Below are 24,932 nucleotides of genomic sequence, written 5' to 3'. Positions count from 1 at the left end.
TAGAATCTATTGTTTCTTTTTGTACAATTACTTAACCCTTGAGTAGTCGGGAGGGGCCTATGAGACCAGCGACAATTTATTCTTAATGCCTCACTGCTTATTTTATGTCGAAGAACGCTGCGTTCGTCAGTACTTTTCTGTCCACATGTCGAACACCAGTGAACAACGGGGTTTGCAATAATGTATAATAGTTCGCTAGTTATTTGCACTTTTGGTCTGTCAGACTCTACCAGACTATTCGAGTAACTTTTGTGAGTTCAACAAGTAAATTTATTTTCCTATTTTTTGTGAAATATAAGCGACATAGAGTAAGTATTTTATTTCCTATGGTTATATATAAATATAGTAATGATCCAGCCTTTAATTTTTTTCTCTTGTATTCCAGATTTTAGTGATGGATCCTCATCTGAAAGAAATTCAAAGATTACAACAGCTCTATGATGAAATAGAAGAAGAAAATATTGATTTGGAAAGCGTGCAAGAATCAGACAGGTATAAAGAAAGTGACCACAACAGAGACACAGAAGAAGAATAGGAGGTAGAATTGGAAACATGATTGGAGGAAGGATTGGGGGAGGAATCTGCAACTTTAAAATATTTTGAAACAAATACGGAAATCCGGCGGCTCTTTTATTATGGAAAAGATGGGGTATCCTGGAGAAGGTTCAAAAGGAAATGCTCGTGAAGCAGTTGATCCTTTAGAGTGTTGGAAATGTTTTATTGATGATAATATTCTTGAAACCATTGTACAGAACACAAACAAATTTATTTCTAAACTAAGAAACAATTATGCAGATCCGAAAGAAGCCAGACCTACAGATACTGTGGAAATAAAGGCGTTAATTGGTCTATTATACCTAGCTGGTATTTTCAAAGCAAGGAAATTGCAAAGAATTTCGGGTTCCCGATGGAACAGATGAAGAGGTGTTTCGAGCTACTATGGTTCATAGGCGATTTGTATTCTTGCTACGTTGCTTGCGTTTTCATGACGTAAATACTAGAGAAGAAAGAAGAACCATAGACAAACTTGCACCAATAAGAAACATTTTTGACAAATTTAATCAGAAATGCAAACTTAATTACGGTCCTGGATCTTATTTAACATTAGACGAGATGCTTTTTGCATTCCGTGGACCTTGCGGATTCCGCATATACATCTTGAATAAGCCAGCCAAATATGACATAAAAGTATTATTCTTAAAAGGCACAGATTAAAGCATAAATCTGAATTTGGTTTAGAAAAATTAGTTTACGGATTTATTATCAGATGTCGCTATTTGCGTCCATACGAAGCCATGTTAGAGTTGCTTCCCAAGACAGGAAGATTTATTTTCACGTTCAGAGCGTCTGTGAATACCTATCTCTGATGATCCTTTTAAGGGTGAAATACGTATAAGCGGATATACAGAGACACTATACGTGAAATCAAATCTTAACTGTCTTTTTGCTTTTATTCCGGTATACTCTTTATGAGTACTAGAAACCGATTGGCTAAGGATTTTTGCTTAGTTGAGGAGATATGTTGTGGAATGCAATTTTAGATTCCCCATGTCTCTAATAACATCTTCATCAACGTCTGTGTTGCCTTGCAATTCTTAGAAGGCACAGATTAAAGCAGAAATCTGAATTTGGTTTCGAAAAATTAGTTTACGGATTTAAAAGTATTTTCCTTCGTGAACGCCAAATGTTTTTACACGGTAAATATGGAAGTATACGTTGGAGCTCAGCTTCCAGGGCCATATTGCGTTAGTACTAAAACCACCGATTTAGTGGAAAGAATATGTGAGCCTGTGTTTGGATTGTCTAGAAAAATAACTATGGATAATTGGTTTACAAGTTACGAAATTGTAAAACGCATGCTGGAGTAGCACAAAATTACAATTGTTGAAACAATTCGAAAAAATAAAAGGGAGATTCCAAAGGAACTTGTTGATCCCGGCAGACCACAGTACTCGTCTATATCGTGACGCTGTTATCATCTTTTCACTATGATGACTCGAATGATGAAGATTCTGGAGATGCCTGTAAGTCCAATATTATTACTTTGTATAACATTACAAAATCGGGCGTTGACTTAATCGATCAGAAATGTGCAGCTTATAACGTAGGCAGAAACAGCCGAAGATGGCCAATGGTCATTTTTTATAATTTACTCAACATTGCAGGCATAAACTCTCATGTCATACATAAATATATTGCAAATGAGAACGACCTAATTTCGGAACGAAGATTGTTTCTGAAATCAATTGGCTTAGACTTGACAAGAGAGAACATGCTAATCAGAGCAAGAGATCCTCATTTACAAAAGGATATCAGAAATATCGCCCAAAAATTAAGATGAGTACATGCAGATCCAGATCCTTCGCGTCCAAATACACGAGGTCGTTGCACCTATTGCCAAATCGTAAAACACGATATTTTTGTGTCAAATGCCAAAAATGGCTATGCTTAGAGCTTGTTAAACCGATTTGCGAAGACTGCAATCAAAATTAAAATTAGCGTAAGAATTTTGTTTATTAAATGTAAAAGAACTCCATTTTTGTTAACTTTTTTTTATTTTCTTAAAGATGTTAAGAATAAAAACTGGGCCTCACAGACTCCACCCGACTGTTCATGTAATGGACGAGATTGGAAATCATCAAGGCTATCCTGACCTTGCTTACAGCTGACCTAAAGAGTTCATTAGTGGTAGAGCCAAACCACTCTCTCAAATTACGCAACCATGCCATTCTTCTACGGCCTGGATTCCGTTTTCCTTCTATTTTTCCTTGCATTATATTTTGAAGTAATGCTTATTTATATCCTCTCATCAGGTGACCCAAATATTCGAGTTTTCTTCGTTTGATCGTTGACAAAATTTCTGGGACTTTCCCTATCGTTCGCATTACTTCAAAGTTTATAACTCTTTCAACCCAACTTATCTTCAGCATTCGACGGTAGCACCACGTCTCGAAACTTTCAATATCTTTTATATTGATCTGCTTGAGAGTCCAGGCCTCTACACCGTATAATAGCGTGTTAAATACGTAGCCCCTTAGCATTCTTAATCGGAGAAGGATGCTTATATCTCTGTTGCAGAAGAATTTCCTCATCTTTATGAAAGTGGCCCTGGCAATTTCGATACGTCTTTTTAGTTAGTTATATGATAGTTTTATTTATCAATGAATTTAATATAATTGGACCAAATGCTATAAAATATTTTTATAATAGCATTTTGTAGTTTTATAGGTTAAAAATGCCATGTACAGCATCTAAAAATAGCTCTCTTTCCGCTTATTGCCTATAAAAAGTGTAAAAAATCGTTTCATATTTTCCCCGTGAATCATATTTGGAGTAACTAGGTTTCCACAAATTTACCCGTACTCCCACGCAATAACGGCGACCCCCTGCGTCACAATAACCTCCCCCACTAAATTTTTCCCAGCGCGCTATCTCGGCGTCGCGCTCTCAGTCGTCGCGACGTGAAGCGTCGATTGTCATAGCTCTCGTGCCGAAGCCGGGAAAACTCCAATCAATAGCATTCCGTTCCGAGCTTGGACCAGAGCTTTTCCTCCGGTTCGACTTCCGCGCATGCGTTCGGAAACTTTCATTGTAGTGCAGGGTGAAAACTGGAAAATATTACCATGCGTTTTGGTAGAATCAGGGGATCGTGGTTCGGTGTAAATAAACAAAGAAGTTGAAGATATTTTTCGTGTGCGAGAGTATGTTATAGTGATGTAGTGGTCGAGAGATTTTGCACGGTTGTGAAATACGGACGTAGTTTTGGGAAATACTTCCGGGTGGAAAGTTGGTGAGTGTTTTTTAAATGAAAATTGCATATATATTACACTTTTATAATGCAAATACAATTTTCCATTTATTATTTTATGAAAAATAATATAATATTGGTACTATTCTGATTTAAGATCACTTCTATACAAACATTAACAATACATACAAAATTATATCATATGTGGACATTAACGGTGTTTTTACTTAAAAAACCCACGTCGATCATGTTGTCTTTTCAAGTTTTCTTTTTCAATTAATTTATTCACATTTTGTTACTCCGTAATTTTCTTTTCCTACTTTCTTACACCTTCCTCCGTTGATCCATCTTGTTCAATGTCTTTTGTATACTGTTTACTTTCTGAAATTTAATATATTTACAAGGATATTGACCTTCTTTGGATATACTATCTGCGGCGACAATATAGAAGGTCTAATGGTCCACGGAAAGAAAATTGCGATTGCGATTACCAAACAGATTCATTGCCCAATAGTAGAACTACAACTATTAGAGCAAACTTCGATTTTGTCAAATAAGCAACACAATGGGGAATTAGTACTAAAAAAGTAATAACAATCTAAGAGGATGTTCACTACATATCTTTTATAATGTATAGATTTTTTGTAGGACGTCTTTTTGTCGTATCCATCTATTCGTTTAGTTAATGCTTTCGTCATGTATTCGTCTTCTTCAATATTCTTGATCATTTTTCACTTGTTGATTCAATTTGTTGTCGTTCCATCGTAATCCCTACCTGCTGATTATTTTCTTTCTATTACCTATGGTTTAGTAAGCTACCTGATTTTATACAGAATGTTTGGTAACGAATTAGCCATAGCTTAACCTTAGATTCCTGAGGTTATATTAGGTCGATTTAAGCTAACTTACCTTAGTACGAAAGTTGATAATAGCCAAAAAAAGGGTGTCAAAGTTAAACTTTTATTTTATTTATTTTTGAATATTTCCTGACAAGCATGGGATAACAACACGAAATTTGGTAAATGGGATTTTTTTGTGACGAGAAACCCAAATTCCCTACTAACAATTATTTATTACCCAGAGGGCGCCACATACGTTTTTCAGCGCTCATATAATACGTTCAATTTTTCCTTACTCTACATACTTTTTGCTTAAAACTTTTATTCTCTTAATATTTTTATTAAAAAGAAAATAGTACATTCATCTTGCTAAACTCAGTTGTTTTCGAGATAAACGCATTTTAAATCTGCGATGCAAATTTTAATTTTTTTCATATCATTGTAGTTACACCCGAAAAATAAACTTGTTACCGTAATTATTGTGGAGCATGCTGTGGATGAGACCATCTTTTACTTCAAATCAAATTTAGATGCAGAGTTAACAAAGAAAGAAACGAAAGACAACAAAGAACAAACAAATTGGACCTGGAAAAACTGAAGATTCAGGAATGTAAAGAGAAATTCGAAGAAGAAGTCGCAAATGGGTTAAGAACTGCACCCCATAGAGGGCAAATGGAATAATATCAAAACAGCAGTACTGACAGCGGCAGCATCCATCTCCTGGGAAATAAGAAAAATGCAAGAAGAGGAGCATGGTTCGATGACGAGTGCAGACAAGCAATAGAGGAAAGAAATTAAGGACACAAAATGTATATAACTAGAAGAACACGGGAAAGACGAACATCATTTAAAGTCGCAAGACGGAAAGCAGACAAGATATGTAGAAATAAAAAAAAAGAAACTATAAAAATGGACAAATAGAAAAAATGAAAGAAAATTTCAAAAACAACGAAATTAGAGGGGCTTACAAATACTTAAAAATAATAAAAAATGAGTATAAACCTCAAACAAGTCTATGTAAAGATGAAAGTGGGTTAATAATCAGTGCTAAAAAGATAAAAATGCTAAAATGATAAATAATCAGATAAAAAGGCTAGGTCTGGAAATTAACACAGAAAAAACCAAAATAACGATACAGATGAGAAGAAATATAGTCCCACACAATATTATACGTGAAATGACATGCCGAAATACAAGTTGAGAATCTATAAAACCTTAATTCGACCAATAGCATGCTATGGCAGTGAAGCATGGGTCCTAAAAGAAACATCCAAAAGCAAACTCGACACATTCGAAAGGAAAGTACTGAGGAGAATACTAGGACCTGTAAGGAATCTTCAGTAGTCGATACAATAATGAGCTTTATCAACTTTATAAGGCAGCACCATTGTCAGACTTCATTAGAATACAAAAATTATACCAGGCCGGACATGTAATAAGAATGGGAGAGGAGGCCAACTCTCAATTTGGGCTGTAGTGACACATGGTCACTAGGTACTCTTTAACTTGTTTTTTAAAAGCTGTAGTTGAATTAATGTTTTTACAATTTTAAGGAAGTTTATTATACAGTAGTAAATCACAGACAGTAGATGTCTTGCTACTTATGTCTAAATGTCTATAGGATACTACAAACTGTCTCTTATTTCTTGTGTTGTGTGAGTGAATATCACTGTTACATAAAAAAGTTCTTTGATTCTTATAAATTAGTTTCAATAATTCCAAAATGGAAATTTCATACACTGTTAATATATTTAAATTCCTGAATAGGCTTTTACAAGACCAACAATACGGGACACCCGCAATACATCTCACAATACGCTTTTGGGCTTTGAAAACGTCCTTTATACTAGGAGAGCCACCCCAGACAGTTATACCATAACTCATTGTCGACTGTACTTCAACAAAATAAAAAAGACGAAGATGGTGCAGACTAAGTTTTCTACCAAAATTTCTCAATTGATAAAACTTATAGTGCTCTATCAACACTTTAAGCAACAAACAAGGATATAAACATTTAAAAAACACCATTTTGAAGGTTTTTATATTACTCAAATTGTTCACGTTTTGCTAATAGATAAAAAAAGCGAAAATTCCCGAAAAACTCCTAAATTCATTTAACAGAAAAGTAGCCGTCAACAAATGCAGGTACAGAACACGCGAAACCTGATATTTATATAATTGTACAGGGTTGTATTAAGATTCTAGCAGTCTATAACATCTAAATTTGAAATGTATTAATTTATAATTTTTAGGATTACTGTTAAAAGAATAGTAATCAATGATTAATCTTCCAAAGAAGTATACTTTAATATTAGATTTTGTAAACTGTCATTCACACATCATTAGAAGATAATTGTGGTATTAATCAAAAGGCAAAAAATAGAAAAATGTTTTAATACATTTTACGCTTTAAGACCAATATTTGGAAATAAGTAATAATACTATCATTAATGATATAAAAAAGAGACCTCTTCTTGTCGACGTTTCCATTTCGATTTAACATTTATTTGTGTCCGCAGAAACGAATGTATATTTAGAAGAATTGTGACGTCACTATTTTTGACTTTGATGCCGGTTATGTCGAAGATGGTTCGACATATCAAAATGCCGTTTTCAGATTTTGATTCAGGAGACAAAACTATATATGAATCCATTGATAGATCGTCCTCAATATTGCATAGGCGACAACGCACAAAGGAACATACTTTGCGGATGTAAAACGAAAGGTTTTCTTCGAAAATGATGAAAAAATCTTTTTACTCTTACATATAAGTAATATCCAATTACGAAAAATAAGTACTGGCAAACTACATAGGTACAATGAGTAAAATTCCATTCCAAATTCCATTTTGTTTATGTAATTTCGAATAATTTAGTATCTTTTATTTATCTTTGCTACTCATTTCCACATCAAAAGCTAGATCCATCTTCAACCGGATGGGGGCCTTCTTTAAGAGCCACAACCTCTCTCTTGCTATAAAAGTAAGAATGCTGCGTTGCTACATCTAATCTGTTCTTTTTTATGGCGTTGAATCGTGGACCTTGAACGAAGATATGTGCAGAAAATTGGAAGCATTTGAGATGTGGCTGTATCGGAGAATACTTAAAATCCCGTGGACTGACCGAGTCACCAATGAGGAGGTCCTCAGAAGAATCAACAAGAACCGAGAGGTACTGACCACCATAAAATTTTGAAAGTTACAGTACTTTGGACACATTATGCGAAATGAATCCAGATATGCCCTTCTATAAGCCATCCTGCTAGGAAAAATATTTGGACAACGGGGTCCAGGAATTACATGATGGATTTTTCAGACCTGTCGAGAGTCCATCCAAAAATGCTTGTCTTGATGAGGTGACTGACTTATCAATCCATGTTTTTCATTTAGATGACCGGCGTTAATCCAAGTCTCATCTAAATAATATATTTTACGATTGCCATTCCTATAATCTTTTATCTGCCTTAAAAATTCTCTTCTCCAGATTACAAGGTCATCTCTGTCTGTAAGCATACTGTTCCTGCCACGTTTTTCAAATTTGAATTGAAGTTTTTTCAAAAGCTTGTAAAAAGTAGTACGTTTGAAATCAGGTAGATTGGGTCGTCGTTGACCTGTTGTAGAACTCTATCTATCGTGGGAAGTTCATTTCTAAAAAAGAATTGATGCACTATTCTTCTTATCGCTCTAATAACTTTAAACACAGAACTATCCGATACTCCAACTTTATCGGCTACTCTTTTCTCAACAGCGGACAATATTGCCAGATTTTCTTGTAACGTATTTATACACGTTTACAATTATTTCTTTAACGTTTACGCTTAAATGGCCTTTTTTCAATCTCTTTTTGGGGGGAGTTAAAGGTATGTTTACGAGTTCATCGGCAGAATCCGTGTCCGACATATTAATTTGTTTTAGTGACTGTGTATACAAACCTGCAAAATATTATTTACAGGCTAATATTCTAATAAAATAATAGATAATAGATAGATAATAGATAATTGATATATTAAAAAGGTCAATACTCAAAATCTTTATTTTCAAGGTGTTTTTCCGCTTACATCCAGGGTACTGTCTGTCTTCATCTTTTCCTTTATGACTCTATCTATTGTAGTGAGCTGATATGTTGATCATTATATATGTTGTTGTTGTCAAAGTTTTTTTATTATTAAAAAGGTAGGATTATCTTCTGGTTTGTAATAAAATTAAAAGTAGTTACAGACAAATACACATACAGTATAAGCTGCCACATCCGGACTTTATATAGTTTAAAAACTTATGGAAGATGGAAAATCACATATTATGCAGTATGATGTCCTTTTTTTGTTGTTTTTGTCACAGGTTCTTACAAGGTAAAGACCTAAAGCTCTTTACTTAGTAAGACCTTTTATTTACATACGTATATAATGATCAACATATCATCTCACAATGATAGTGTCATAAGGAAAAGATGAAGACAGACAGTAAGCGAAAAACTTCTTATTGGCGATATCTATATTATTGGTTTTTAACAAAACAATCTCTTTGCTGGGCCTGAGGATGAGGCAAATATTGAAAGCCTCGAAACCGATCGCTTCTGTAAAACTTTGAAAGTAAATATTAGATTGTGAGTATTGACCTTTTTAATATATCTTTTTAATTATGGACTGACACTTGCAACCCTTTTATCATCATAACAATTATTATAATAGAGTCAAAATAATATTAAATTTACTTACTTCAGTTGAGAGAAAACAGCAAACACCTTAAAAATGTTCACAGTTCTAAGTTTATTTAAATAACACTATAATTATAAACCGACACTATAATTATAAACCGACACTATAATTATACCAACACACACACACATATAAGTAAAAATTATATTTATATACCTAATTAAATTCAACAGACATAAATGTGATTCGTAAGGATTACTGAATCCATATCTGTTAAAACTGCAAATTATGCGTCTTTGTTTAGAGGTTTAGATTGTCGTTACTTGTGAGTTTCTACTTGTTACTTTTGATACGCTTTTGTATATAATCAGTTACAGTATAAGTGATTTTGTAACAAGGAGATATCTCTTCAGCATCTCTAGATTTTGGGAATGAATATATCACGCGTCCGTAGTGTTGATATTCTACTTTTCTGTTAGGCGAATATAATTATAGGTTCTTGTTATATAAGTCAATACTACTCAGATCAACTTTCGACTGCCTGGCGGGGTCAGTGTTACGAGGGAAATCTGATTTTCCTGGACTATAATAAATTAGCACCATTATTGATATAAAAATACGGTAAATACTTAAGTAAATATTTAAATTTTACTCATTTAACACAAAACAGTATATTATCCTTCAACTGTCAGAGCAGATCCCAGACATATATGTAAAACAGTTTTATGATATTTAGAAAAATGTTTGTAGTTTATTAATGTCGTTCAGGATTTGATCCAAAAACTCTTTGTTTTATTTAAATTCACATTATCAAAGGTATTGCATAGCTGTCCATTAAATATAATTTAAGCGAGACTGATTTGCATAGATAAACACGAGCATGATAAGCTAGCGAAAAGATTTTCCCAGGTTTGGTTCAGTCACGAAGGCAATTTCCCCTAAGCAAACAGCTACAAGCTGTGTTGTCCTGTTTTTAAAATGTACATACAGTAAAAATTCTTTTAAACAGTTTTATATAATAACTAAGCTACAAAACATATATTGGTATATATTGTACGAAGATTCCTATATATGTTGATTTTCTCGATTTGAAAACAGGCAAACAGAAATAAATTAATTAAACTATTGAAATAATTTGAATTCACAAGAAAATTAATAAATTCAATAATAGTGACAATTTCCACCGGGCGATTGCCGGTATAAGCAATCCCCGTTTACTGGCCAACAGCTTAGGGTGGAGGAGCTAGTAGATGGTAGTGCACCCCATTTGTCCTGGAGTTAAGAAACTGTCTTCAAAGGCGGAAGAACCGTGGAAGCGGTCAACGGCATAGAGATGAGGAAGAAAGATTGGGACAAGACACCTCATTAAAGATCCGGATTGGATAAGTCCTGGTAGAATCAAATGGCTATGCTTTCAGCGAAATTCAATTCCGGAGTAAACTCCTCAATCGGATCTCCGGGAGGAGCAGTTACAAGTTTAACAAAAAGATTAAAATGCAAAGAAGACATCAGAATAGGCACATGGAACGTGAAAACCATGGCACAGGAAGGTAAAATCCATAATGCAATACAAGAAATGGCACACATGAAATTAAATATTTTGGTAAGAAGCGAAATGCGTTGGCCAGGTTCAGGAACCGCTAATATCGGGGAACACCGCGTTTACTATTCTGGAACAGATAACGGCAAACATGAATTGGGTGTCGGCAGTATATTGACAAAAGGAGTGGCAAAATCGGGTGACAACTTCATCCCAATCTCAGCAAGAGTGATGCTCATACATATAACTAAAAGCAAGACCAATCGACATCAATATAATTCAAATGTATGCACCTACAACAGAAAAAACACATAGAAGAACTATACCATAGCATTAATCAAGTCGTGAAAAGGTTAAAAAACCAAGCCCAAACAATTTTCATGGGTGACTTCAACGCCAAAGTTGGGGCCAGCAAAACATCATCTGCAGTTTGACCATTTGGTTTAGAAAACCGGAACGATCGGGGAGATACGTTGGAGATTTTTGAGGAAGCAAATCAATTAGTAATAATCAACACCTGGTTTAAGCTACACCCAAGGAAACTGTATACCTGGAAATCTTCACATGATCCTGTGGGAAGGATTGTAAGAAATCAGATTGATCACATGCTAGTAAATAAAAGGTATAGGAACGGCTGTACATCTGTCAATACACACCCAGGAGCAGACATAAATTCTCATCATGTACCAGTTGTAGGTAATTTCAAAGTCAAAATAACGGTTACAAGTAAGTCGATGAAGAAGGATGATGTTAGAAAACTGAAAAATCCCGATATTCGACTGAAGGTGAGTGAAAACCTCAATACAAATGTGCTAAAATGCAAAATTCAAGAACTATAGAGAAAAGTCTGACCATCATACAAGAAACAGTGAGAGAAATTAAAGAACAACACTTAAAGAAAGATACAGAAAAACGGAAATCGTGGATGACCGATGAAATACTTATGGACTTATGGACCAGAGAAAAAAAAACAAAGAAAATCTCTAAGAATATAAGAGAATACATACCATCGTCAGAAGAAAAGTAAGAGAAGCCAAAGAGAAACAAAAACCAGAACAATGCCAAAAATAGAGGAGTATCAAATTCGATATGATAACTTCAATGTTCATTGAAAGGTGAAGGAAATAGCTGGAAAGTTCCAAAAACGTAACAGCAGAAAAATAACAGATGATGAAGGCAATCTTACCATAACCAAAGAAGATAAAAAGAAAGTATGGGAAGAATACTTGGAGAAGCTTTTCCATGACCTTAGAATAATACAAAAGCCCACCATTGAAGAAAATTCAGGTCCCGAAATCCTACCAGAAGAACTAACGGCAGCCGTCAGAGAAATGAAAGATGGAAAGGCACTGGGACTTGATGAAATTCCTGCGGAACTATTGAAGCTATTAGATGCAGAACAAATAAAAATAATAACTGAAATATTTAATGAAATATACAAGGCAGGAAAAATACCAGTAGAGTAGCTCAAATCGGAGTTCGTAGCATTGCCCAAAAAACCAGGAGCAAAAGTTTGTGAAGATTATAGAACCATAAGCCTAATGAGCCATCTGCTGAAGCTGTTTTTAAAAGTCATCCACAAAAGAATTTACCGGAAATGCGAGGAAAAAATTGCGCCCAATCAGTTTGGATTTGTGAACGCCGTCGGTACGAGGGAAGCTTTATTTAGCGTGCAGGTATTGTTTCAAAAATGTAGAGATGCCAGCTGTAATGTTTTTGCATGCCTAATTGACTACGAGAAGGCTTTCGATAGAGTCAGGCATGAACAAATGATGTAAGTGCTGAAGAGGACAGGGATTGACGGAAAAGACTTAAAAATAATAGCTACTCTGTATTAGAATCAATCAGCGGTACTCCGAATAGGTAGAGAATATACAGATCAGGTCAAAATCTTAAGGGGGGTGAGACAGGGGTGCATAATTTCACCACTGATATTCAATCTGTACTCCGAGCACATTTTTGAAGAGACTAAAAGATATTATATATATATATATATATATATATATATATATATATATATATATATATATATATATATATATATATATATATATATATATATATTTATGTAGATTTTTTCTGTTCAAAACTTTCGTAAATTCCAAAATTTATGCTTGACTTCTGGGTGGCGCTTTTCTTCTATGGACGTAGACTAGAATTTCAAAGATTTTAGATACGTTCATCTGTATTTTTAATAAGACATTTCCTTTAATTACATTAAGCCAAAACATCACCAACCCTGGACTACCAAAAGTATCCACATATCTGAGAAGAATTTGCATTTCCTACCAACATATCTGTAACTGAAAATATCTCCTAGTACATAGAAACCTAGCAAAAACTCGCCAAAAAATGAGCCTAATTCTAAAGGGATACTGATTTAAAAGATATTTCCAGGTAAAAAAAGACTAAAAAATAAGTATTAGTAAACTGTTGTGGCACTGAATATTTTCTTGTTTCTTTGTATTTGTATTTGTATTGATTACATACTCAGACAACCACTCATACAGGACCAGCATTCAACTTAGTTCAAACATCCATATGAAAAATATTATTTACTTGAGATTTCAACATTTCAAATACTCTGTTATCTTTCTAGATTTTCGCTGTTCCACTTTTTATTCTATGTAAATTTCTTTCACAAAACACTACCTCATCAGCCACATTATTTTTATTTTATCAAGTCAAATATCAAATCAAAATCACAGAAAAAATTAAATATTTTATCATTCAGAATTTTTTTTATTGTTCAGTAGCAAGCAAGTAGCACAGCCATCGACATTTTAATTTCATATCTGCCTTCAAACACAACTGCAGTGAAACGTTGGATCGTGTAATTATACCAGCTACAGTGATAGTGGGAGGAGTAAACAGTCCCCTTATTTATTTGGGGATTTGCTGGATTAGCTGGTGATTGATAGAAGTTAATATTGATCTAATAGTTGCGGTGGATGTCTGTAATGTATCGTGTGTTTGCAAAGAAATTTGTGGATTTGCGTGCATCGAAGATGAACTTTTATATGCAAAAAAGCGCGTTTTTGAAATTTGGACATATTTCGTAATATTTGTATCTCTCGTCAAAATGTTTAGATAAAATTTGTGGTTTTTACACAAGTAATAAAATTGTCAGTGCTAGTTTAGAGAATATTCGCCAATTGCTCAATTACAAAGTAAAATAAATTAAGATCAAAAGAGAAATAATTAAACTCTTAAAAGGAAGAAGCTCAAGAAGTCTACATCTACAGAAAACCATTCTAGATACCCAGAATATGTGGATAACCGCCTTCAAAACCCAGGCAGCATAGACATGTAGGAAAAATAACAAAATATTAAGAGCTCTGAGAGACACTGTAGAAAACACACTAAAGCACCTACCTAATAAATTAAGGGAACTATACATTTCCCCCTGTGCCATGCATCCCCGGACGCGATGGTGTTACACCTAGGAATTATTAAGGAGAGCAATAGGCTTAATCTCAATCGTACGGCACGGAAATACATCTTTGTTTCGTAGATCTAGAAAAAGCCTTCGATTAAGATCCAGGTGAATAGATAAAGTTCCAGGTGAATGAATTTTATTGTTAACCAACTCGTTTTATATTCACCGATAAACAAAACATTTCTAAATTCCTAAATCAATATTCAGTGCAACAGGTGCCTTACAAAAACGACAAAGTCTATTTTGATGCAAAAACAAGAACTCGTTCATCTCAATAGAATTACTGTTTGCTGATAAACAAAACATCTAGTTTTACCTATTTCTAGTTGATTTTAATCAAAAATAAAAACACAATAACTTGTATTACAGCAGTCCAGAATGTGGAGGTAAATAAGAAACAAGTTTTCCACTTTACACGAATTTTAGTGTGATACAACTCGTTTTATATTTACCGATAAATATATAAATATTGTAACAATGAATTTGGTCGACGGTATGGAATCTCAATCGCAATTTAACCAAAACAAAAGTAAACATTATGGACGTATAAATAAAGATTATTCTTATCATTATCCAGATTTGGCCATAAGGCTCACACTCCCTCTTAGGGAAAAATTCACTTATCCCAGATACCTACGGTATCAAAAGGATTGAGCTCTGGTGGGACTCTTTCCGTGTTATCGAGCCCTAGGTGACTTGGTATGCTGGTATAGCTCCCAAAAATTTTTGTACACATCTGGACGTCACGAAGAGTACAGCTGTCTGTATGACCTTATAGCGTTGATTGAATAACCCAAATCATCAATTAATAATGGGTTATTCAATCAACGCTTATAGAGATTGCCTTCTAATTTGTATTTCTAGATCTCTGTACTTGGCGATCTTTTCGTTGTATTTCACACGCAAATTATTGGTTTTAGGTATCGCCAGGGCCGCATTTAGGTCAATTGACGCCCTAGTCAATTCTCTAGTAGCCGCCCTTCAAACATGTACCATTTTTGCGAAAAAAAAAAAAATTGCAAGCAGAAGTTTTTATTTAATAATAATACATTAAAAATGGATTTAAACTACGATGTTTATATACATATAACAGAAAAAATTGTCATTCCAGTTCGATTACATCAGAAATTTCTTGCTTGATTTTTCTTTGGCAAAATCATCTATAATGTCGTCATAATTTATCGCCTTTGTTACGTCACTTTCTATGGACAAAATCGACAAATTGTTAAGACGTGCTTGCATCATAATTGATCGGAAATTATTTTTAATCCTTGACATTTTCGAAAATGACCTTTCAGCGGACACGTTGGCAAATGGGATGCACAAATAAATGCGCAAAGCAATGTCAAAATTAGGGAAAATATCTTTCAATCCAATCTTCTTTAAATATTTAGATATATCAATTGGTGATTTTATTGTGGTGTCCAAATGACCCTTTGTGTCAAGTGAATGCTTTCATGTATGAATGATGTATGAAGGTCGTCTTTATAAATTTGTAACAGATTTTCAGCTTCTTTTATAATTTGTTCATTGTTTAATTTTGGCAAATCTGTTACAACACGAAAATGTTGATAAATAAGTCGATACGATTCCAGACGTCTATTCAGGTCTCTTATTAGAGTGTAGATTATAATATAAAATGTGTGGATTTTTGTCTCATCACTAGCTGAAAAGATTAGTTTATCATCGGCCCCCTCGTCAAATTGAATTTTTCTTTTTCCCTTTCTTATTTCTTTATATGTTTTATTTGGGCACAATTTTTTGGCTTCCTCTTCATAAATGGCAAAATTGTTTCTGATTAATAATTTTAAAGAGGTTCATACTCATTAACGACAGAACCAGATCCATTGCAGGACTCTTAACATACTTATTGTATAGGTTAACTCTTTCTAAAATATGTTGCCAAATGACAGCTAATAAAGCCATTTCAAAAATGTCTATTTTTTCATATGGAAAGTGCTTGATGTTTCACAGCTGCTGTTTAACATTCTTCGTTAGAGATATTTAAAAGCGCATTTTTTATTTCGCCTCAGCGAAATAAAAAATACGGACCGCCTAGTTTCACTAGGAGATTTCACAACAGATGATTTTAAGTTGTCAGTCAAAATTTTCCATCTATATGTGAAAGCCGAGAAAAATGTATATAATTCTTGTAAAAAAATGAAAAAGGAAGTGGCGTTCAGACAGGGTTCTGCTACCAAAGATCCTATCAAATTAAGAGAATGTCCAGAGCAAAGTACGTACTCAGCAAGTTTATTGTGATTCTTATTCTGACCTGCAGCCCTGAATATTTACCAGACATATTGGATGAGTTATCATATGACTGGCCGCGACAATCACTTAAATCAATGGTACTTTCCTTTAAAGTCAAAATTACTGTCGATTCCAAAGCAGCAGATTTGTGATCTTCAGATGGAATATATTTAATAAATCTTTCAGTCAGCATACTATCACCAGAGAAATAGGGAACTAAAAATACTAGCTGATCAACATGAGACACGCCTGGTGTCGAATCAACTATTATAGAATAGTATTTTTCTTGCTTTACTTCGCCAACAATTGTTCTTCTTACTCTTCTTCTTATCAACATTATTAGTTTCTCGTATATAGTGTTTGACAGATAATTACAGTTCCCTTGACCAGTATTTCCAAATATTAGTAAGGTGCTCGCGTAAAAAAGGATGAAAGTTTTAAATAACCTAAAAAGTTGCCGTTTTGAACTGATCCTATATTTGAATTACCTCTTCTAATGGCTAGTCCCCTTGTGGTTAGTGTAATTATTGTTGCAACAACAGGTTGCGCCAGTATTCTGAACGTACTTGTTATGGAACAGTCCATTCCGTTTTTTAATTTACCTCTATTGAATAAGCTCAAGACATTTGCCATGAGGTCCTTTGATTCTTCATGTTGTTTTAATCTGGTGCCAGCATTCTTCCAGTCATTAAAACGTGTAGTGAAAGAAGTCGGTTGCGCTTGAAATAGACGGCAAGGAATACAAAATACGCTATTTTCGATGTAGAATAAAGTAGTCAATTCCTGAACTTCATTTAACCGTTCAACATTTTTCTGAAAAAATGATTCCTTGTTAGTGATCTGTTTATTCCAGTCGAATGCTCTCTAATGGCGGAACATGAAAAGTCAATATTCAGGTCCTGCTGTGGAGAATTCATAAGTAAATATCCCATTGTTCTGCCATCTTTTGTCTATTTAGGAGGATCGGTAGATACAAAAAATTCTTCAGGCGGTGTTAACGTTGCACTGGAAGAGTCTTCAGTTGTTTCTGTGTTAACATTTTCTGGTGGTTTTGCCTACGAAGTTTCTGTGTTAGCAGAACTGGATCCACCAGCTTCATAATGATCATTACTTCTTGTAGTGAAAAAAGAGTTAATTTTTGGGATAGTGTTTATTACAAATTTTTCAACTTCTATTTTTTCTTGTGCTTTTTTTCTGTATGCAGCTCCGCTAAGTCTTTGCAGTGCTACCGGTGTTACTGGCGGCCCAATAATCCCTAAATTTACGACTTTCGTTCTTTTTGAATGAATAGTGTCAAGAGAATGCAATTTGTTTTCTAGATATGAATGCCCACTTCTATTCCATTGATGGATGTACATAAATATTATTCGATTTTAATTTTTATATACAAATAATTTTTTGTGCAGTATTTTTGTAGCCCTAGGCAACTGCCTGTATTGCCTAATAGATAAAGCGGCCCTGGGTATCGCCACATCAATAAGTGTTGTTTTCCTAGTAATTTTATTAACTAGTATGAGATCCGGTCTATTATGGGCCACTGGTTGGTCTGTAAGCACAGTGCGGTCCTAGTATAGCTTGTAGTTGTCATTTTCAAGCATTCTGTCAGGGACGTATTGATAACGTATGGATTTATTGCTAAAATTAAGCGACTCCCTCACTCGCAGTAATATGAAACAGAGCAGATAAAAATAAAAAATCGCATGTGGTGTCAGTTCTTAGAGACTGTGCCTTTAATATTTTTTTTTATTTATTTTTCTTCAACCACTTAGGGTTATTAACATAAGAAAACACACAAACTAATAGATATACATAGGCATATACAAAATATCAATTACATAATAAGGTATACAATATATATTTTAATTATTGATGAATTGTGTTAAATTTTATTAAAACAGTTTATAGATTTTAAGATTTCTATCAAGTCAGCTAAGTATTTAGATTCTGTTAGAAGTTCTTTTAATGTTTTTGGAATGTGGTAACATAGTCTTTCAACTGAGTATATTGGACAGTCAATCAAAATGTGCTTCACTGTCACTTTACATTCACAGACAAAACACACTGGTTCCTCTTCTTTCTTCAACAAGTATTCATGTGTTGTAGAAGTGTGTCCTAATCTGAAACGTGTTATTAGGACTTAATGTTGTCGCTTTGAAGGCCAGAAGTTCCATGGAAGGACGGAAGATTTTATTTCAATTAATTTAGTAGTGCTTCTATTCCATTGGTTTTGCCCAACATCGTGCAATTTTGCTTTTAAGTAAGGTTTTAAATCTAAATGTACCGTTAGATTTTCCACTGATGTGGCTGCATGCTGATGCGGACCTAGCTAGACTATCTGCCTTTTCGTTACCATCTATTCCAACGTGTGACGGTACCCAAAGGAACTCTGCTTTCAAATTGTTTTGGTATATACGATATTAAATTAACTTAATCTGCTGTAATGTTAGGTGAGAGGGATAAATCTGAGAAATTGATGTCAGACAACTAAGTGAATCAGATATCATAAGAGATTTGGGAAGTTTTTTTTTCTAGAAAAAAAGGTTAGGGACCTAATTATGGCAAATAGTTCTGCTGTAAAAATACTTGTCTCAGGAGACAATTTATAGATGGAATGTTCATATGATATCACACAGGATGCCCCTACTTCATTTATGTTCTTAGATGCGTTTGTGTATATAAGATGGTAATTTTTGTACTGTGTGAGAAAATGGAGAAAGTGAGTTTTAAAAAAATTGGGTATCAAATTATTTTTGTTATATGCTGTAAGTTTAAGGTTACAAAGCGAAAAGGGACCAACCCAAGGAAAACATAAATTTATTTTACAGGTAGGATAAATGGGAGGTAGTTCAATATTAAAATCTAATAAGTATCTATTAGCTCGTTCATAGAAAGGTAAAAGACTCCTATTTCTTTTTTGATAGACTTCCTGAAACCTGTTAGCAACAGCATGATGGAGAGCTGGATTTTTTTGGCTAAGATTTTATATTCGACACATACGAAAGAGTTAAGTATTTTCTTTTTAGGTTTAAGGGTGGCTCTCCAGCTTCACAGAGTAGACTGTCCACATGACTGGTGCAATATGCTCCAAGAGCAAGTCTAACGGCTGAACTCTGAAGAGTATCCAAAGTTTTAGAGCAATGCTTGGTTTGCGGACCTACACAACACATCCGTAGTCTAGTTTTGATCTAATAAAGCTCGATATAAATTTATTAGAGTTGGAAAATCTGCTCCCCAATTTTTATGTGATACAGAGTTCATAATGTTTAGTCCAGCTTGGCACGATAGTATTAGCGAGTGTATATGAGTTGTCCAGCTTAATTTTGAGTTCAGTTGTATCGCTAGGATTTTTATTTCTTTTGTATATGGTATAGGAGAATTGTATAAAAATAGATTTGGGAGCTTTTGTGGATTTGATTCTCGTGAAAAATGTATAGCTTTTGTTTTTGTGGTGGAAAACTGAAGCCAAATATTGTTAGACCACGATTCTATCGACTTAAGAGCTACACAATACGATTATGAGCAGATAATATGTTTCGAAGAAAACTAAATGCATGATCATGACTAAATCTGCACATGCAAATATCCAATTGACTATTGAAGATACTGCAATTGAGAGTGTTAATAACTATAAATACTTAGGAACATGGATAACATCAGATGTAGACCAAACCAATGAAATTAAGACACGCATTGAAATAGCACGTGCATCATCCATTAAACATAAAAAGTTTCTTTGTTGTCGGGATATAAGGTTAGAACTACGCCTGAGAATGCTTCGATGTTACGTGTTTTCTACTATTCTTTATGGCTTGGAAGCGTGGACACTAAAACAAGTCCATCTGAATAAGTTGGTTGCCTTTGAATTTTGGTGTTACAGAAGAATCTTACGACTATCATGGATTTAAAGAATGTCAAACGTAGAAGTAACCAGAAGGATAGGAAATGAGGCGGAAATAATATTAGCTATCAAAAGACGAAAACTTGAGTACTTAGAACATGTGATGAGAGGTCAAAAATACGCATTATTACAACTTATTATGCAAGGCAAAATCCGAGGTGCGCGAAATGTGGGAAGACGAAGAATATCCTGGCTTAAGAACTTAAGGGAATGGTTTGAATGCAGTAGTGCAGAACTTTTTAGAGCGGCAGTCAACAGATTCCGCATAGCTATGATGATTTCCAACCTTCGATAGAAGATGGAACTTAAAGAAGAAGAATATGTTTTTATTTCTTGCTAGAATTACCAGATCATCAGCGTGCAAAAAAGTGCCATTGCAGTACGACACAACATTGTTAATAGCAATTAAAAATAGCGCTACGCTTATATTCGAGCCCTGTGGAATTCCATTTTTCTGTAATTTAGATTCACACAAATGGTTATTGATTCTAACTTGGAAATATCGTTGCAGTAGAAAGTTTGAAATAAAAGCAAACATGTTACCGTGAATCTTCCAATTGTGGAGGCCTTTAATACTGGCGATCTTACAAATCAGCAGACATGTCCATTGAAAGCCAAATGAAGAAGAAAACTTGGCAGATATTGTTGAGTGTCCCAGAATGTCATCCAAAAAAAGTTAACGTTATTTGTCTTTTATGTAAAAAAATTATTTGTGAAGCAATAGAAAAAAAGAAGAGTCAGTTTTGTGCAGAAATTGTTTATCTTATCTTATCAGAACCTGAAAATTACACGTAAAAATTAAAAAAAGATGTAAATATGTTGGGTGGTTACGTTGATTTCACTAACATGTCATTTTAAAGTTTAAAACACGGAAAACAAAATAAACAAAATTTTTTTCAAATCATCTTATATAAATTGTTTATTTACATTTAAAATGTTTGATAGAGATATCAATAGGCCTACGTATCGTATTCGTAAATATTTTCACCGGCGTGTCGGTCTCGGTCTAAGGAGTTAGGTCGTTAAACTTCTAGTTACTAAATATTCAATGTCATTTCGTAATACTCGTATGAGGTAATATGTGCCACTGACTGCCTATGGAACAGTCTGTTGTTTGTTGATTAACAATTTAACAGTGTTAGATGTACCGGTAACGACGCGTGCATTTACGATGGTGAAATTGACAAGTGAAATTATTATTGAAAATTAGTGAAAGAAAATTGGTGAAATTAGTAAAGAAAATTAGTGAAATGAACAAATATTGGTGAAAGAGTTAAAAAAACGTAAAAATTTAACCATTTAGTGAATACGTAATTTTATTGCTTTAATACATAATATTGGCTACTTTTCTTTTTATACAAATATAGTATCTGTGTCATAAATTTATCTATATATCGTCTTCTTCGAGTTCCTTTTCTATCAGAGATTTAAAATCATTACGGACAGAATTGCGTGAACACGATATTTTACTTCCTTCTATGCTTTATTTGCATTTAATTTTGCCTTGCATCAATTGCCTTAACACTTACTATTTTTCTCATAATGTATCACAAGTCACACTTCCTGATTTTTATTTCATTTAAAACTTCATGTTGTTTTTATTTTTTTTTTGTTATTTTGCCATAAATGCCAACTCCATATAATAGTGTCAAGAAAATGTAACATCGTATCATTCTTATTAGGTTTTCCATAAAACGTAAGAATCCTATAAAGGTTTTTGAAAGTCTCACAAGGTATTTGGAGAAATAGCTGATGATAAATTCTTGAAGATATGCAGCTGATTTTGCTTTGTTTGTTTAACAAATGAAGACCTGCCCGGAAAAACGTTGCAAACGACAAAATGAAATTGGTGAGATAATAGCAAAAAACTATTTTGATATTAATATTTAGCAAATTTTGTGAATTTAAGTGTTACTTGTGAGTATTACTAATGAGGTAATAACGTTGAATATAAATGACACAGAACAAAAGACTAATGGGCGCCGAAAACCAAAAAGTAATTTTTTGTAGAAGAAAAACGTCGGATGTGTACCTAGTGTTAACGCACATGCAACGTTTTTCCGCTAATGGGTTGTACTTACAAATGATATTCCTTGCAACGTTTTTATAAATCGGCGTCGTCTAGTTCGTCCCCCCAGGATCTTCAGGGTCGTCCTCTTTTCCTCCTTCCTATGGGGCTCCATTCGGTTATTCTCTTTATCCATCTGCTGTGGTTAGTTCTTCTTATATGTATATACCACTTTGGTCTTTTTGTTCTATATATGTTAGCATGTCTGTTTCTATTAATGTTCTTTGATTTATTTCGTCATTACTGCTCATGTCGATTCTTGTTACTCTGCAGCATCTTCGGAGGCATTCCATCTCTGTTGCTTCTATCTAACTGTTGTTTTTCTTGCGTGTAATCCAATTTTCAGCCCCATATGTCGTAATACTTTGCACTAATGTTTTATAAATCTGTGTTTTTGTCTTCATATTTAGGTGTCTATCCCACCATACTAAGTTAAGTTTTCAGAATACTGTTCTTGTTTGTCCTAATCTTTGCTTAATTTCTTCCTCTGTTTCTTCCTCTTCTTCCTCTGTCTTCTTGATCTTGTGCAATCACTACTTGATCGTCTGCTAAGCTTAACGTATATAGGTATTCGTTTCGTACCGGTACTACCATGTCTTCGCATTTTATTTTCCATGTAGTCAAGGCTTTCACTAAGTATATTTTGAATAGGGTTGGAGATGTGGAACAACCCTGCAGGAGCCCTTTTGTCGTGGCGAAGTCTCCTATGATTCTTGTTCCCATTTTAATGGACACTTTCTTTTCTTTATACAGAGCTTTTGTAGCTTCTATGAGTTCCGTCTGTATTTCTAATTTGTACATTGCCTCCCACAGTTCTGACCTTGGTACAGAGTCATACGCCTTTCTCTGGTCCCCAAATGCCAAATGTATATCTCTATTTTTTGCTTTTTTCTTTTCCAACAGTTGTTCCAGTGTGTATATGTGGTCTACGCATGATCTTCCTGCCGTGAATTCTGACTGATCCTCCCAGATTTTGCCTTTTATCACTTGCTCTATATTTTCTCGCAGTATCTTCCCATTGATGATATTACGTTTATTCCTCTGTAGTTTTAGCATCATTTTCTATCACCTTTCTTAAATATAGATGTCATATATGCCTCCGTCCATTTCTTTGGGAGCTGTTCTCCATTTATGGCTTTCTAAAATATCCATTCTATCATCCGGTGTAATTTTTTTGATCCGTATTTTATAAGCTCAGGTGAGATGCCTCCAGGTCCCGTTGCTTTCTTATTTTTGATTGCTTTTATGGCCGTTCTCATTTCCTTATCTGTTATTTCTATTTCTTGTTGTGGGGATCTGCTTCGTCTTCGCCTGTTTTCTTTTCCAATGAATTGTGGTATTTGTTATGTTAACAGTTCCTTGTAATAGTCCTTCCATTTTTTGTCCTGCATATTTCCCAATTTAATTTTTTCTTTTGAGTTTTGTTTCAATCCTCTCAGTACTTTCCATGACTCCGAAGTTCTTGTACCTCCTATGTATGTTTCAATATTTAAGCAGGTTCTTTCCCATTCTTCATTCTTTTGTTGTGTTACTTGTTTTTTCACTTCTCTATCTTTTTCTCTATATTCTTTATAAATTTCATCGTTGTTTGTAGTCAGCCATTTTCTGTATAATTGCAGTTTTCTTCAATTAATTTTTTTGTTGGTTCATTTATTTCATAATAGTGCTGTTTATTTGTTATATGTTCTTTTTCTCCAAGGGCTTCGAATGCTGCTTGTTTTATACTCGCCTTTATATGCTCGTATATTTCTTCGATGTTGCCGTATCTAAATTCTATTAATTTTTGGTCTAGACGTTGTTGGTATAGTTCTCTTATTGATTGTTCTTGGAGTAGTTCTATATTGTATTGTTTTTCTCTTAAAGTGTTCAACGGTTCTTCTGCAGAGGGGGTCTTGTTATGTTTCCAATTAATGCCCAATTCCAATTTTTGCAGTCAGTAGTTTATGGTCCGTTCAGCATTCTGCTCCTGTTCTGACTCGCACATCTGTGATCTTTATTGTGGTATCTTGTTTGATTATTATGTAGTCTATTATCGATTTCAGCTTACGTGTTTCTTGCGTCCATGTATATTTATGAATATTTTTATGTCTGAAGAATCCGGTGGTGATTTATAGGTTGTTTAGTTCGCATAATTCAATCAGACGTTCTCCGTTATCGTTTTGTTCATCCTCTCCAAATCTCCCCACTACTTTATCGTTTTCTTTCCTTCCAGTTCTGCCGTTAAGGTCTCCTGTTACAATTATCTCCACGTTCTTCTTAATTAGCTCTATTTGATGTTGAAGTTGTTCCGTGAAATGTTCTTTTTCTACTCTCGGGGAATCGTCTGTTGGTGCATATACTCCCTGCATCAATGTTGGTAATTAATAAGTTAAATGTCAAAAAGATCGACCGAATAATTTATAAGTTATTCAATTTGTTTATCCCGGAGAGCGATTATTTAAACAACTGTACTTACTCAAATAGTAACTCTAAAGGTATTTATCAGATCGCAAT

At 34.1% G+C, this 24,932-nt stretch overlaps 1 protein-coding gene across 2 annotated transcripts in view; it reads left to right on the top strand.

Moving 5' to 3' along the window:
- The first annotated feature begins 3,622 nt into the window (after positions 1 to 3,622).
- The window catches only part of LOC140451476 (uncharacterized), an 86,233-nt gene continuing 64,923 nt past the window's right edge, over positions 3,623 to 24,932 (top strand). Inside the window, exon 1 of one of the 2 annotated variants that reach the window (XM_072545298.1) lies at positions 3,623 to 3,790. The gene's annotated coding sequence lies outside the window, so the exon portion shown is untranslated. Of the gene's footprint in view, positions 3,791 to 21,451; positions 21,682 to 24,932 lie in introns of those variants that run through there. The other variant, XM_072545297.1, reaches the window with a different exon arrangement.

The sequence above is a fragment of the Diabrotica undecimpunctata genome, chromosome 9 (genome assembly GCF_040954645.1).
Source record: "Diabrotica undecimpunctata isolate CICGRU chromosome 9, icDiaUnde3, whole genome shotgun sequence".
NCBI lineage: Eukaryota > Metazoa > Arthropoda > Insecta > Coleoptera > Chrysomelidae > Diabrotica > Diabrotica undecimpunctata.
This window is presented reverse-complemented; position numbering and strand designations above follow the sequence as displayed.